The sequence below is a fragment of the Colletes latitarsis genome, chromosome 4 (genome assembly GCF_051014445.1).
Source record: "Colletes latitarsis isolate SP2378_abdomen chromosome 4, iyColLati1, whole genome shotgun sequence".
In the NCBI taxonomy this organism is placed as follows: Eukaryota; Metazoa; Arthropoda; class Insecta; order Hymenoptera; family Colletidae; genus Colletes; species Colletes latitarsis.
In genome coordinates this window covers 24,548,235-24,562,711 of record NC_135137.1, presented here as the reverse complement: position 1 = coordinate 24,562,711, position 14,477 = coordinate 24,548,235, and the positions used below count along the sequence as shown (strand labels likewise).

The 14,477-nt window shown below is 62.4% G+C and overlaps 2 pseudogenes; both read right to left on the bottom strand.

Annotated features, from left to right (window-relative positions):
• Positions 1-1,797: 1,797 nt before the first annotated feature.
• LOC143341484 (U2 spliceosomal RNA) lies at positions 1,798-1,978 on the bottom strand (annotated as a pseudogene).
• Positions 1,979-7,861: 5,883 nt separating this feature from the next.
• Positions 7,862-8,042, bottom strand: LOC143341483 (U2 spliceosomal RNA; annotated as a pseudogene).
• Positions 8,043-14,477: the final 6,435 nt, after the last annotated feature.

Here is a 14,477-nt window from a genome sequence, read left to right as displayed (position 1 = left end):
CCCGTTCCGCCTCCACGGAGGGACCGACCATTTCTGCGCTGCCGGGGGGCGTTATTCTTCTCTCCGTGGCTCCCTGGCCCCCCGGCACGGGGGTCTGCAGCCCAGCCCTCCTCCTTCCTCTTCTGGGGGCCGCCACTGTCCAGTCTACCCTCGGCGACGACGACGACGGAGCCGCTGTCGCTTCCGCATCTTCGCCCTCTCCTGACGACGACTCCTCGATGGCCGGGAGTCTCCTCCTTCTCCCTCTTCTTGTCGTCCCCACCCCTGGGGATGTGGGGGCGGTGGTGTTGCCCCCTTTCGTTCCCCTCCCGGGCGGGAGGGACACGGCCCGGGCACTTCTTCCTCTCCTTGGGGTGGGGCATCCTAGCGCCGCCGGAGAAGTCGTCGGCGGCGTCCTCCTCCCGGCCGCGACTGGTTCCACCGCCTGGGGGGTGCCGCGGATCCTCCTACTGCGCCGTAATGTACCCGGGGTCTGCTGGGGGGGCTCGGTGGCGGCTCTCCTGGCTCGCGCCCTCGTCCTGGGCGCGAGTGCCGGCGGCGAGGTGGAATTGCCGCCGGCTGTCCCCCTCGGTGATGGAGTTGGGCCCCGGGTGGGTGGTGGTGTCACGACCGGTGCGGGTATTGACCCCCGCACCACCGAGGTCGTCGTCGTGGTCGTCGTGATCGTCGTCGTCGTCGTCGTCGTGGCCGCCGTGGATGTTACGACCACCGGGGCAATCCTACCGGCCGACGACAGATTGCCGGAGTTGGTCTGGGTTAGTTGTCCGGCGGGGGGGGGCGGCTGGGTGGTGGTGGTCCCCCCTACTGTCGTCGGTCCGGCCGGCGAGGGCGTCTTGGGCGTTGTCCTCTTCGTTTCCCTCGCCGTGGCTGTCGTCGTTACCCCGGTGGTGGCGGCCGGTGGCCCCCGGGTGACCTCCGCGAAGGTGGTGGTCGGAGTCACCCTTCTGCTGCACCCCCTCGGTGCAGCCGTTGCGGGCTCGGGCTGCGACCCGCTGCGTCTGGCGGCGACGGTAACAAAGTTCTTCAGTGTGGCGGTGGCGGGCTTCTTTCCCGCCACCGTCGCCGCCGTTGTCCTCCGCCCTGTCGTTGTCCTCGCCGTCGTCGTTGTGGGGGCGGAGGACTTTGACTTACCGCGGGAGGTCGACGCCGCCACCGCTGGCACGTTTCTTCTCGCGCATGGCGGCTCGCCTCCTCGCGTGGTCGATCGATCCGTTTCGGCGGATCGCGGGGCCTCGCTTCTCGCGCCCTCGCGGAGGGAGCCCGTCCCCCCCGCGGGTCCGCTGGCCGGGGATGCAGATGCGTCGCCCGGGGCGGCCGATGGTGCACCAGCGGTAGGAGGATTCGGTGCACCATTCGCGTGGCTTGCAGCGTGATGCTGCTTCACCTTCTTCAGTGCATAAGCACTGTTGTCGGTGAAGCCGCAATCACCGCATACAAACCTACGCGTAATACCCGAATGGTGAAGTTTAAGGTGTTTACCTAAATCCTCGTGCCGCTGGTACACCGCCGCTCCCCTTCGCAGCGCCGTAGTCCCTCGATGGCAGTAGGGACAGATAAATTGGTCGGGGAACGGGAACTTAACGATTACCTCGTTTCCTCGGGCGACGCATCCGGATCCTTCGGCCATGCCTGAAACTTAGAAAATAAAACGAAGAACAGAGAGAGAGCAAAAGGAAGAGTCAAAGTGTATATAAAAGTTAGAAGTTAAAAGTTAAAAGTTAAAAGTTAAAAGTTAAAAGTCAAAAGTCAAGAGTTAAAAGATAGATAAATAAAATACTTAAAATCTGATTTTTGTGTAGTTATTGAGCCAATCCTGGCGGCACTGCAATGCCAGGCTGACTCGCGACAGAGGTGGAGCAAGCTCCAACTGCTCCGTCAATTTCCAAAAATCAGATTAATATTCTGACTCCCCGATGGGGAGTGTATCAGATATTAAGCTGATAAGAACAGATAAAAGCAGTTTTATTTCAATAAATGTTTCCCCGGGGCGAAGCCCCGGGGATCAGGTACAGAGTATACATATATATCGGTCATATGACAAAATTAATATAATTTTAAAGGGCGCAGGGACAGTCCCCCTGCGCCCTTATCGTCGTAGCACTTTCACATTAATTATCGCACTGGGCGTCCAACTGATGCGTGTATGTGGTAGTCCGTTATGGCTCCTTCCTTGTCAAGTCATCATGTGGATTTTGACCATAAGTATGTTAACATGAATAACAGGCAACTAAATAAATAAATAAATAAATAAATAAATAAGTAATAAAATAAGTAACAACAAGGAAGAGAAGAGTAGATCATAATACCAGCAAATAGCAAGAACAGAAACAAGAATATAGAAAAGTACAGCAATTTGACGGTGTATAGGGCCGCAAAAAGAAAGAAAAGGAATATAAATGAGCAAAGAAATATAACTGTAGAACAAAATGGCATGCAGTGAACTAGAATGAGGTAGAACGAGATCGAGTTTGGACTAGAATACGAGTGAGATAGAATTAAGTATATGCAGTATAGCACTTAAGAAAAATATATATAATACTGATGGCCAAAAGGAACGCCCACTACTCGTCTTCTCGAGCTCGGGGCAGTCCGCTGGTGCTATTGTTACCGGCCCCTCGACCCCCACGGTCCTCTTGCACGCTAATCCATCTTCTTGGCGCCACCGCGTTCTCGTCAGCTTCGGGCGCCGCGGTCGGAGCGGGGTACTGCCGGATCCCAGAGACGTGTTCCACGTAAATGTCCCTGGACCAGGCTATGGTCTCTGATACCATGAGCCGTCTCATGGTCCTCGCGTAGAACCGTGAGACGCGCAGCGTTTTCAGGAGGGACTCGTTGTCCGGGTGCCAGGCGCCCAGGGCCCCGACGATGAACGCGTCCACGTGGACGGTGTAGCCGCGCCGGCGGAGAGCACACGCTATAGGCGCGTATTTTTGCAGTTTCTCCGCCTTGGCGTCTTCGAAGGCCATGAAGGTGTTTTCAAATGGCACGGCCACATCGACCAGGTGGACGGTCCGTGACGGCTCGTGCGTCACGACTATGTCGGGACGCAAGGCCGCCAGTTCGTCGGGGACACCCGGGACACGTCGGTCAACCCGGAGGTCGCCCGGGAGACGGGTCGCCCTCGCAAGCCTGCGAACCAAGCCGTGGTGCCGGAGCTGGCGAGCCGCCGAGTGAACGCCGCAGTGCCCGAGCACGTGAGGAAGGCTCTCGAGCTTAAACCCGCATCGCCGACATCGTTTATCGCCCTCCCCCCAACGGATTGCTCCATTGAGTGGGAGGACATCAAGGCGCGCGCGATGGATAAAGCGCCAGTCGGCGAAGCGAGTAAATGACCCCCCACGCATGAAGTGATTGCTCACCGCATGGCGGGAGGTCACGCCGAAAACCTTCCCCTGGTCAGGTTTCCGGACCAGTGTCATCCTGTAGTGCTCAGCCACTGCCGCCCTCATCCGGCGGATTATCTCCGCCTTCGCTCCTGGTGACACCACGACCGGTTCGCCCCGCGAGGCGATCTCCACCGAGAGCTCGGCCCGACCATCGTCCCACTTCCACCGAAAACCGAAACGCGCCGCGGACCTGAGCGCGGCGGACCGCACCCGCGACCAGAATGAGGCACATCCGCTGGTTGGCCACGCGAAGTCCCCGGTCAAACGACCCGACAGGTACTCCGCGAGGTCCCCCTCTGTCGGAGGCCGACGCAGCTTGTCCCGCGCCGCTGTATCAAGGGATGCCCTTGCCAGTGATGCAACGACCGGGTCCCGTGCGTTCAGAAGCCTGAACGCATGGGCCACGGTCGTCACATCAGCCAGGTCAGCCAGTGGGAGGAGTCCGCATCCTCCCCACGAAGGGGGGATGTAAACCACCTCCGCACTGGCCCGCTGTGGCAAATTGAGCCATCCCTTGACCACGCGCCTAACAGCCTTGTCTACCTCCGCCAGTGCCGACTTCCTCACGCTGGCGCCCCGTAGCAGGAAATCCACCCGTGGAATTATAACCGATCTTAAGGTTTCCACCTTCTGCCACGGAGCTAGCAGGGAGCGGTCCACCGCCCCCAGGTCCCTCAGCACATCCCGGATCGTGGAGTAGGGCGTCTGGTCGATCCGAACCCCGGCGGGAATGCCCAGGTGCTCATAGGCGTCTCCGTCTCCGAGCGCTGGAACGGGTCCCTCGTTGAGGCCAAACTCGGTCCGGGCCACCGCGCCGCTTCCAAGGACGTGCAGCGTCGCGCACTTCCCCGGATTGAACGCGAGGCCCAGACTCCGCGCCGTGGCCTCTGCTGCACCCAGTAGCCCTCTCATGCCCTCGGGGGACGTCGCGATCAATGCGATATCATCCGCGTAAGCTAGGGCTGCTACCTTAAAGCCCGCCATCTCGTACCCGGCCCTCGACTCCGCGGCTTGTCGAACCACGGGTTCGATTGCCAGGTTAAAGAGTATAGGGCTCAAGGGGCAGCCCTGTCTTACTCCCGACTGCATGGGGATCCTATCAGTGAATCCTTCGGCAGTACGGACCCTCGTCGTGCAATCGGTGTATAGACACCGGACGAGGTTGACGATCGCGTGGGGGGCACCGGCACCGGTCAGCGCGTTTAAGATGGCGGCGTGGGGGACCGAACCAAAAGCATTGGAAAGGTCCAGCCACGCAACCACCAACTCCCTCCGCCGTCGCTTCGCGTCGATAAGGGCCTCCCGCAGCACGAAGTTGTGCTCAAGGCACCCCTCGTACGGCAGAAAGCCCTTTTGTGCCGGGGAGAGCCGTCGATTTTGGACGGCCCAGCGGGTAAGGCGGTCGGCCATCACGGCCGCGAAGAGCTTGGGGATTACGTCACCCATGGCGATGGGACGCCAGTTGCTGAGGTCATCCCTCTCACCTTTCTTGTAAATCAAGATGGTATTTGACTCCTTCCACAGGGAGGGAATCAACTCCACCCGACGGCACGCATTGTATGCCGCCGTCAGGACCTCGGCTCCCGGATCGGCCCCCCTCAGGTCGGCGTAGGTGATTCCATCCGGTCCGGGGGATGATTTTTTCATCCTCCGGAGGCGGTTGAACACCTCGGCCGACCCGAAGGGCCTCTCCAGTGCCTCATTGGTTCCTTCCTCCGGCTGGTCGTGGTGGAGCGCCGGGAAGTGTTCCGAACGGTCCCGAGCCGCATATATAGAACTAAAGTGCCCTTGGACAATGTCCTTGGGCACTTGGCAGTGCGGAGATTGCTCGGCTAGCACCTCCTGCACTGCCCGCTTGCGGTTCGTTCGGAACAGACGCTGTATTCGCGTGGCTTCCCGGACGTGTTCCGTCCGTGTGAAAGGAGCCCCGGTCGCTCCGTTGCAACTGGCATCCCCTCGGGGACGCACCCCCAAACTCTCCGCCGCATCCGGCCTTCCTCCTCCCCCCCCAGTGGCCCTTGCGGCACCCCCCCTTCCACGAGCAGAACGCCTCGAACCAAAGAAGTCCGCCACAAGGGCGGCAAGGGCCTCTAAGCCCTCCGCTGTCTCCACCGCCTCTGCAGCCGCGACGATTCGCGCCCTTTCGGACGCTTCCTCGGCGCCGCCGCGTCGGCGGGGGGCAGCCATTGGCGTCCGCTCGCTCCGGGTGGATCCGCGCCCTCTCCCTGGACGCTCCACGATTGCATCAGGATTCCGCTCCGGCCCATGTCTGAGCCCCCCACACGTCCGCTGCGTCCGCTTACCTCCGGTCACCGTCGGGTCACTCCGTGCGCACGTTCCTGGGTCGACACCACTCCCTCTCCCCCTCGTCGCCGTCTGCCTCCGGTCCACGGCGGCGTTTCCTCTACTGACCGCAGGGGTTGCACCACTCGGGGCCGCGGTCCTTCTACAAACAGAGCCCCGGTTTGACCCGGGGGCATTAGTCGGACTGCCCCGGCTCGCGTCGGTTATATTACGATTTAACATCCCTTGCTGGTCGTCCGAAATAAAATTGCTATTAAAATTTATAGGGCTCGTGGCCCTGTCACAGTACCTTTTTATACTGCTAAAATCTTTAGTCTTGTTGTTAAAATCAGTCTTATAATTGTTACCCTTATTACTAGTTGGGCCCTGGTCCGTATTTCGGCCCCGTTCCGCCTCCACGGAGGGACCGACCATTCCCGCGCTGCCGGGGGGCATTACTCCTTCCTCTGTTGCATCCTGCTCCCCCGGCACGGGGGTCTGCAGCCCAGCCCTCTTCCTTCCTCTTCTGGGGGCCGCCACTATCCAATCTTCATTCGGTGGCGACGACGACGGGGCCGCTGTCGTTGCCTCCTCTCCTGACGACGACTCCTCGATGGCCGGGAGTCTCTTCCTCCTCCCTCTTCTTGTCGTCCCCACCCCTGGGGATGTGGGGGCGGTGGTATTGCCCCCTTTCGTCCCCCTCCCGGGCGGGAGGGACACGGCCCGGGCGCTTCTTCCTCTCCTTGGGGTGGGGCATCCTAGCGCCGCCGGAGATGTCGTCGGCGGTGTCCTTCTCCCGGCCGCGACTGGTACCACCGCCTGGGGAGTGCCGCGAATCCTCCTGCCTCGTCGTGGTGTACCCGGGGTCTGCTGGGGGGGCTCGGTGGCGGCTCTCCTGGCTCGCGCCCTCGTCCTGGGCGCGAGTGCCGGCGGCGAGGTGGAATTGCCGCCGGCTGTCCCCCTCGGCGATGGAGTTGGACCCCGGGTAGGCGGTGGTGTCACGACCGGTGCGGGTATTGACCCCCGCACCACCGAGGTCGTCGTCGTGGTCGTCGTGATCGTCGTCGTCGTCGTCGTCGTGGCCGCCGTGGATGTTACGACCACCGGGGCAATCCTACCGGCCGACGACAGATTGCCGGAGTTGGTCTGGGTTAGTTGTCCGGCGGGGGGGGGCGGCTGGGTGGTGGTGGTCCCCCCCACTGTCGTCGGTCCGGCCGGCGAGGGCGTCTTGGGCGTTGTCCTCTTCGTTTCCCTCGCCGTGGCTGTCGTCGTTACCCCGGTGGTGGCGGCCGGTGGCCCCCGGGTGACCTCCGCGAAGGTGGTGGTCGGAGTCACCCTTCTGCTGCACCCCCTCGGTGCAGCCGTTGCGGGCTCGGGCTGCGACCCGCTGCGTCTGGCGGCGACGGTAACAAAGCTCTTCAGTGTGGCGGTGGCGGGCTTCTTTCCCGCCACCGTCGCCGCCGTTGTCCTCCGCCCTGTCGTTGTCCTCGCCGTCGTCGTTGTGGGGGCGGAGGACTTTGACTTACCACGGGAGGTCGACGCCGCCACCGCTGGCACGTTTCTTCTCGCGCATGGCGGCTCGCCTCCTCGCGTGGTCGATCGATCCGTTTCGGCGGATCGCGGGGCCTCGCTTCTCGCGCCCTCGCGGAGGGAGCCCGTCCCCCCCGCGGGTCCGCTGGCCGGGGATGCAGATGCGTCGCCCGGGGCGGCCGATGGTGCACCAGCGGCAGGAGGATTCGGTGCACCATTCGCGTGGCTTGCAGCGTGATGCTGCTTCACCTTCTTCAGTGCATAAGCACTGTTGTCGGTGAAGCCGCAATCACCGCATACAAACCTACGCGTAATACCCGAATGGTGAAGTTTAAGGTGTTTACCTAAATCCTCGTGCCGCTGGTACACCGCCGCTCCCCTTCGCAGCGCCGTAGTCCCTCGATGGCAGTAGGGACAGATAAATTGGTCGGGGAACGGGAACTTAACGATTACCTCGTTTCCTCGGGCGACGCATCCGGATCCTTCGGCCATGCCTGAAACTTAGAAAATAAAACGAAGAACAGAGAGAGAGCAAAAGGAAGAGTCAAAGTGTATATAAAAGTTAGAAGTTAAAAGTTAAAAGTTAAAAGTTAAAAGTTAAAAGTCAAAAGTCAAGAGTTAAAAGATAGATAAATAAAATACTTAAAATCTGATTTTTGTGTAGTTATTGAGCCAATCCTGGCGGCACTGCAATGCCAGGCTGACTCGCGACAGAGGTGGAGCAAGCTCCAACTGCTCCGTCAATTTCCAAAAATCAGATTAATATTCTGACTCCCCGATGGGGAGTGTATCAGATATTAAGCTGATAAGAACAGATAAAAGCAGTTTTATTTCAATAAATGTTTCCCCGGGGCGAAGCCCCGGGGATCAGGTACAGAGTATACATATGTTTTTACAGGTCGCGTGGCTAATTATTATAATTTCAAAGTGCGCAGGGACAGTCCCCCTGCGCCCTTGTCGTCATAGTACTTTCACATTTAATATCGCACTGGGCGTCCATATGATATGTTTGTAGGGTAATCCACTTTAGTTTCCTCCTTATCAGATCCTCATACGAATTTTAACGTTGTATAAGTTGACGTGACTAGATAGCTAAAAGAAATAAATAAATATAGATAACAGTAACATAAACAAAATATAACGGAGTATAACAATTCGACGGTGTATAGGGCCGCAAAAAGAAAGAAAGAAAGGAGTTATAAACAGACGAGGAGTTGTTATATAACATCAAGCAAAGTAAAATAAAGTAAAATAGCATACAGTAATCTAGGATTAGGTATTATATGGTCAAGTCGAGTGCCATGTATAGGGTGGCTTGACTAGAATATAAATAGCGACACAAGAAAGAAGAGTATCGCCTCTAGAAGTGCATGCTGCAGATTGCCGGCTAGGACGCCCACTACTCGTCCTCTCGAACTCGGGGCAGTCCGCTGGTGCTATTATTTCCGGCCCCTCGTCCCCCACGGTCCTCTTGCTCGCTAGTCAATCCTCTTGACGCCACCGCGTTCTCATCAGCTTCGGGCGCCGCGGTCGGAGCGGGGTACTGCCGGATCCCAGAGACGTGTTCCACGTAAATGTCCCTGGACCAGGCTATGGTCTCTGATACCATGAGCCGTCTCATGGTCCTCGCGTAGAACCGTGAGACGCGCAGCGTTTTCAGGAGGGACTCGTTGTCCGGGTGCCATGCGCCCAGGGCCCCGACGATGAACGCGCCCACGTGGACGGTGTAGCCGCGCCGGCGGAGAGCACACGCTATAGGCGCGTATTTTCGCAGTTTCTCCGCCTTGGCATCTTCGAAGGCCATGAAGGTGTTTTCAAATGGCACGGCCACATCGACCAGGTGGACGGTCCGTGACGGCTCGTGCGTCACGACTATGTCGGGACGCAAGGCCGCCAGTTCGTCGGGGTCCCCCGGGACACGTCGGTCAACCCGGAGGTCGCCCGGAAGACGGGTCGCCCTCGCAAGCCTGCGAACCAAGCCGTGGTGTCGGAGCTGGCGAGCCGCCGAGTGAACGCCGCAGTGCCCGAGCACGTGAGGAAGGCTCTCGAGCTTAAACCCGCATCGCCGACATCGTTTATCGCCCTCCCCCCAACGGATTGCTCCATTGAGTGGGAGGACATCAAGGCGCGCACGATGGATAAAGCGCCAGTCGGCGAAGCGAGTAAATGACCCCCCACGCATGAAGTGATTGCTCACCGCATGGCGGGAGGTCACGCCGAAAACCTTCCCCTGGTCAGGTTTCCGGACCAGTGTCATTCTGTAGTGCTCAGCCACTGCCGCCCTCATCCGGCGGATTATCTCCGCCTTCGCCCCTGGTGACACCACGACCGGTTCGCCCCGCGAGGCGATCTCCACCGAGAGCTCGGCCCGACCATCGTCCCACTTCCACCGAAAACCGAAACGCGCCGCAGACCTGAGCGCGGCGGACCGCACCCGCGACCAGAATGAGGCACATCCGCTGGTTGGCCACGCGAAGTCCCCGGTCAAACGACCCGACAGGTACTCCGCGAGGTCCCCCTCTGTCGGAGGCCGACGCAGCTTGTCCCGCGCCGCTGTATCAAGGGATGCCCTTGCCAGTGATGCAACGACCGGGTCCCGTGCGTTCAGAAGCCTGAACGCATGGGCCACGGTCGTCACATCAGCCAGGTCAGCCAGCGGGAGGAGTCCGCATCCTCCCCATGAAGGGGGGATGTAAACTACCTCCGCACTGGCCCGCTGTGGCAAATTGAGCCATCCCTTGACCACGCGCCTAACAGCCTTGTCTACCTCCGCCAGTGCCGACTTTTTTTTTTTTTTTTTTTTTTTTTTTTTTTTTTTGTCGTGGGGAAAATCTTCGAAAGACTCCCTCCCACCTCCTTGGGGAGAGGTGGGAGGGGTGTGTGGGATTCCCCGCGCCCGTACAACGACAGGCGCGGGACCTACCCACTAAAAACCCCACGGTGACCCTTCGGCACGCTTTGGGAGGATACCGGGAATCGCTCGAAGCATTCTTCCGGTATCCTCCCCGTGCCCGCGCTTTCGCGCCCATCCCCCGGGGGGACAATCGGTCCCCCCAGTAGACACACTGCCTCATAGCGGCGGGACGGGGCCACTCCATCCCGCCGCTATCCGTCCCGGGGCCGCGTTCAGTGGCGGCTGCGAGCCCCAACTCGCAACCGCCCGCGACCCCGTTTCCACCCCTCGGCGGCCGGGCGTTCACGGCCGCACCAGACCGCCGAGGGTGCCTCCCCTTGCGTCGGACCGGTAGGGGGAGGCACTCCTACCCCCAACCGGTCCGACCCGGCGCCGCCTGGCGGGAGGAGGGTCCCCTCAGGACCCCCCTCCCAGCCTAGGTCATCCGCCACGCCGAGGCGGCCGCCCGCGACGCCTCGCGACCGGGCGACGACCTCGGGCCACCGCACGAGCGCGAGCTTCAGCGCGCCGCTGAAGCTCGCGTTCCCTCCCCGCGGCCTCCTTCTGCAGCATTACGTTCTCGCAGAAGGAGGCCACGGCCCTCCACTTCTCCTCGCTGCCGAGCATGGCGCGCACCACGCCCGGCAGCGAGACATCCCGCCCGACGACGCCGACCAGGACACGGCGCTCCCCCTCCCACGCGGGGCATACCTCCAGGGTATGATCCGCCGTGTCCTGCTCAGCGTCGCAGTGGCAGCAACGCGCCGTCGGCTCCTTCCCTATCCGGCACAGGTATCTTCCGAAGCTGCCATGGCCGGAAAATACCTGTGCCATCCGGTAGGTGAGGCCGCCATGGCCTCTGTCCAGCCACTCCTTCAGGAGTGGCCGAACCGCCCCGACAGTCCGGTGCCCCGCGGTTGGCAGAGCCAGCCGCTCCTGCCACGCGAGCAACACGGACTGCCGGGCCTGGCGCTTCAAATCGCCCCAAGCAGGTTCCTGCCCGCCCGGGACCGCCCCCACCCCCGCGCGACGGTCGACGCGGTGCCGGTACATCACCGCGTGCGACCGCGCGAGCAGGTCCATGGGCGGCATCCCCGCTAGAACTGTCGCCGCCTCATGTGACATGGTCCGATACCCGCGGACGACCCTGAGCGCCATGCGCCTCTGCACCCGACGCAGCATAGTCATGCTGCGCCGGGAGGCAGCCAGGTCGTCCGCCCAGATGGGGGCCCCGTATAGGGCCACCGACTGGACCATTGCCACATAGAGGCGACGAACTCGGCCCGCCGGGCCCCCCAGGTTGGGCAGGATCCGGCCCAGAGCCGCAACCATCCTTTCCAACCGGGGGACCAGGCAGCGGAAATGCTCCACGAAACGCCAGTGGCTATCGAGGATCAGCCCCAGATACCTGATCTGGGGCTTCACCTCGATGTCAGCCCCACCCACCCGGATCAGAGGGGGTGGCGGATCCTGCCGAGGTGAATGAAACGCAATCACCTCGGTCTTATGGACCGCCACCGTCATCCCCATTCCCCTGATCCGGTCGACGACGCGTTGCGACCCCTCCTCCGCGCGACGCATGGCCCTCCCCCAGTGCGCCCCGACGGCCAGCACCAGTGTGTCATCCGCATAACACACCGTGCTGACGCCGTCGGGGAGGCCGGCCCGCAACACCGAGTCGTACGCGATGTTCCACAGGAGTGGCCCGAGGACCGACCCCTGCGGAACACCGCAGTACACCTCCCTCCGCATATCACCATCCCGGCCCGGATACTCGATCCACCTGCCGCGGAGATAATCCCCGACGACTGCCCTGAGACAAGGGGGGACTCGATGATATTCGAGTCCCCTCCTTATCTCTTCCCAGGGGAGGGTGTTAAAGGCATTGGCAATATCCAAGGATATTGCCAATGCCACCCCTCCCCGGGAGACGGCCGCCTCCGAGAGGGCCCTCACACGACCTATCGCGTCGATAGTCGATCGGCCCCCCCGGAAACCGAACTGGCAGTCGGCCAGACCGGGATCACCCCGCGACAGGTGCTCGACGAGGCGGGCAGCAATCACACGCTCGAAGAGCTTGCCCACCTCGTCGAGGAGACAAATGGGCCGGTATGCGGAGGGAGACTCCGCGGGCCGACCCTCCTTCCGGAGGAGGACCATCCTCGCCACCTTCCAACTGGGGGGGAATCGCCCGTCCCTCAGGCAGCGGTCGAACAACCGCCTGAGGTCGGCCCCAAGGACGCCCTGGGTCAAGACCCAAACCCGGCCGGGCACCCCATCCGGACCCGGGGCCGTGTTACGAACCCCGAGCCGTCTGATGGCCGCTGCCAGCTCCTCCTGCGTGACCCCCAGCTCGGCCGTCCACTCCACTGGGACAGCCGCCGCCGCCGGAGGACGCGGTCCCCTCTCCCCAATTGGGAAGAGTGTATTGACCACGTCCTCCAGCAGCCGGGGGTCAAGACCCTCGGTGACGGGGGGCGCCCACGGGCGGAGCTTATTCAGCACCACCTTATATGGGCGCCCCCATGGATCGTCATCAAGGGTCTGGAGGAGCTCCTTCCATGCCTGGGTCTTGGCCCGTTTGATGGCAACCTGCAGAGCAACCCGCGCCACGCGGTATGCTCCATACAGGTCATCAGCTGCCCTCGCTCGCGCCACGCCGTCGCCTGTACGTTGACGACGGCGCGCGCGGGTGTACTGGCGTCGGGCGCGGACAGTCGCGACTCGCAACTCCGCGATCGCGTCCGACCACCAGTACACCGCCCGGCGAGGAGAAGCCCGCCCGACCCGAGGCATCGCCGCGTCGCAAATACCCGCGACCAATGCTCCGAGCCGGGCGACCTCCTCCTCTATGCTCGGCAACTCGGCCGCTCCCTGCGGCCAAGTTGCAGCGAGGGCAGCTGCCATCAGGGCGCCCTTGTCCAGGCGCCGAAGCGCCCAGCGGCGTGGTGGGGTGCCACGCAGGCGGCCGTGTCGGGATGCACTCGCGGCGGCAGAGACCTCCATCCGGATGTACCGGTGATCGGAGAGTGTCTCTGCCCCCGCGACCACGTGCCAACCCGACACCATGCGCACGGCGTTGGGGGTCGCGAATCCAACATCCACGATGGACCCCCCATATCGCCGCACGCATGTGTGCTCCGACCCCCGGTTCAATACCCGGAGGTCGAGCCCCGCCGCCCAATCGCCCAGGATCCCGCCGCGAACGGAGGTCCTGGGGGATCCCCAAGCCACCGACTTGGCATTAAAATCCCCCAGGACCAGCACCGGCCGGGCCGCGTAGCGCTGCACGCATGCCGCGACCTCGGCCAAGTACAGCTCGAACGCAGCGTGACCGCTACGGGGCGAAATGTAGCACCCCACCACAGCGACTCCCCCCCAGTCCACGGCGACGAATCCCCGACCGCGCTCCAACAAGGAGAACGGTGGGGACCCGTCGCCCCCTCCCCATACCGTCGCCACCAAGCCGTCCGCGTCGCCCACCCAATGAGGGTGATCAGGGACGCGGTACGGCTCGGCGGCGACCGCCAGGCCAACCCCCCACTCCGCGAGGACTTGGGACATCAAGTCCTGTGCCGCGCGGCAGTGGTTGAGGTTGGCCTGGAGGAGGAGGCGGGGCGGCATTAATTAATGGCCGCGCCAGCCTCCTCCCGGCCGTCCGTCCCCGTAGCACCGTCCACCTCCATGGAGGACGATGCCACCGCCCTCGGCACCGGAGCCGGTGCAGCCCGCCTCTTCCTCTCCTTCCGGGAGGGGGGGGAGCACTTCTTGCTCCCCACCCTGTGATCGGCTGGCCTCCCCATGTCCGCACACAGCGGGCAGTGGGGGGCCGCCGAGCACTGGCTCGCACGGTGCTCTTTGGCACCGCAGCGGTAACACTGACCGCTGCGGTCCACCGGCGAGGTGCACCACTGCCTCACGTGCCCCAATTCGAGGCAGCGGTGACACTGGAGCGGGCGCGGCGCGAGGATTTCCACTCGCGCCGAAACCCACCCCACCAACACCCTCCCGGATTCCGCCACCTTACGGGCGGCGGAGAGGGGGCACCGGGCCCACACCGACCCGAGGCCGGAGGGCGACCTGCGGATCTCTCCGATCCGCAGGTCCTCCACAGGACAGTCCCCCGCCCTCGCAAGGGCACGGGACACATCCTGTGCGCTGACCGAGTCGTCCAGCCCACAAACGCGCATCTCCGTGCGCTTCGTGGGCCGGGCGACCCGGACACCTCGCTCGCCCAGCTGCTCCCGGAGCCTCTGGGCGAGACGATCCGCCTTCGCGCCGCTCTCTGCACCGGGGATCTCCAACAAGAGACCCCCGGTCACGGCCCTCTTCGCCCTCACGGAGGCGATGCCCAGCTCTTCCAGGGAGATATTCTCCCTGGCGAG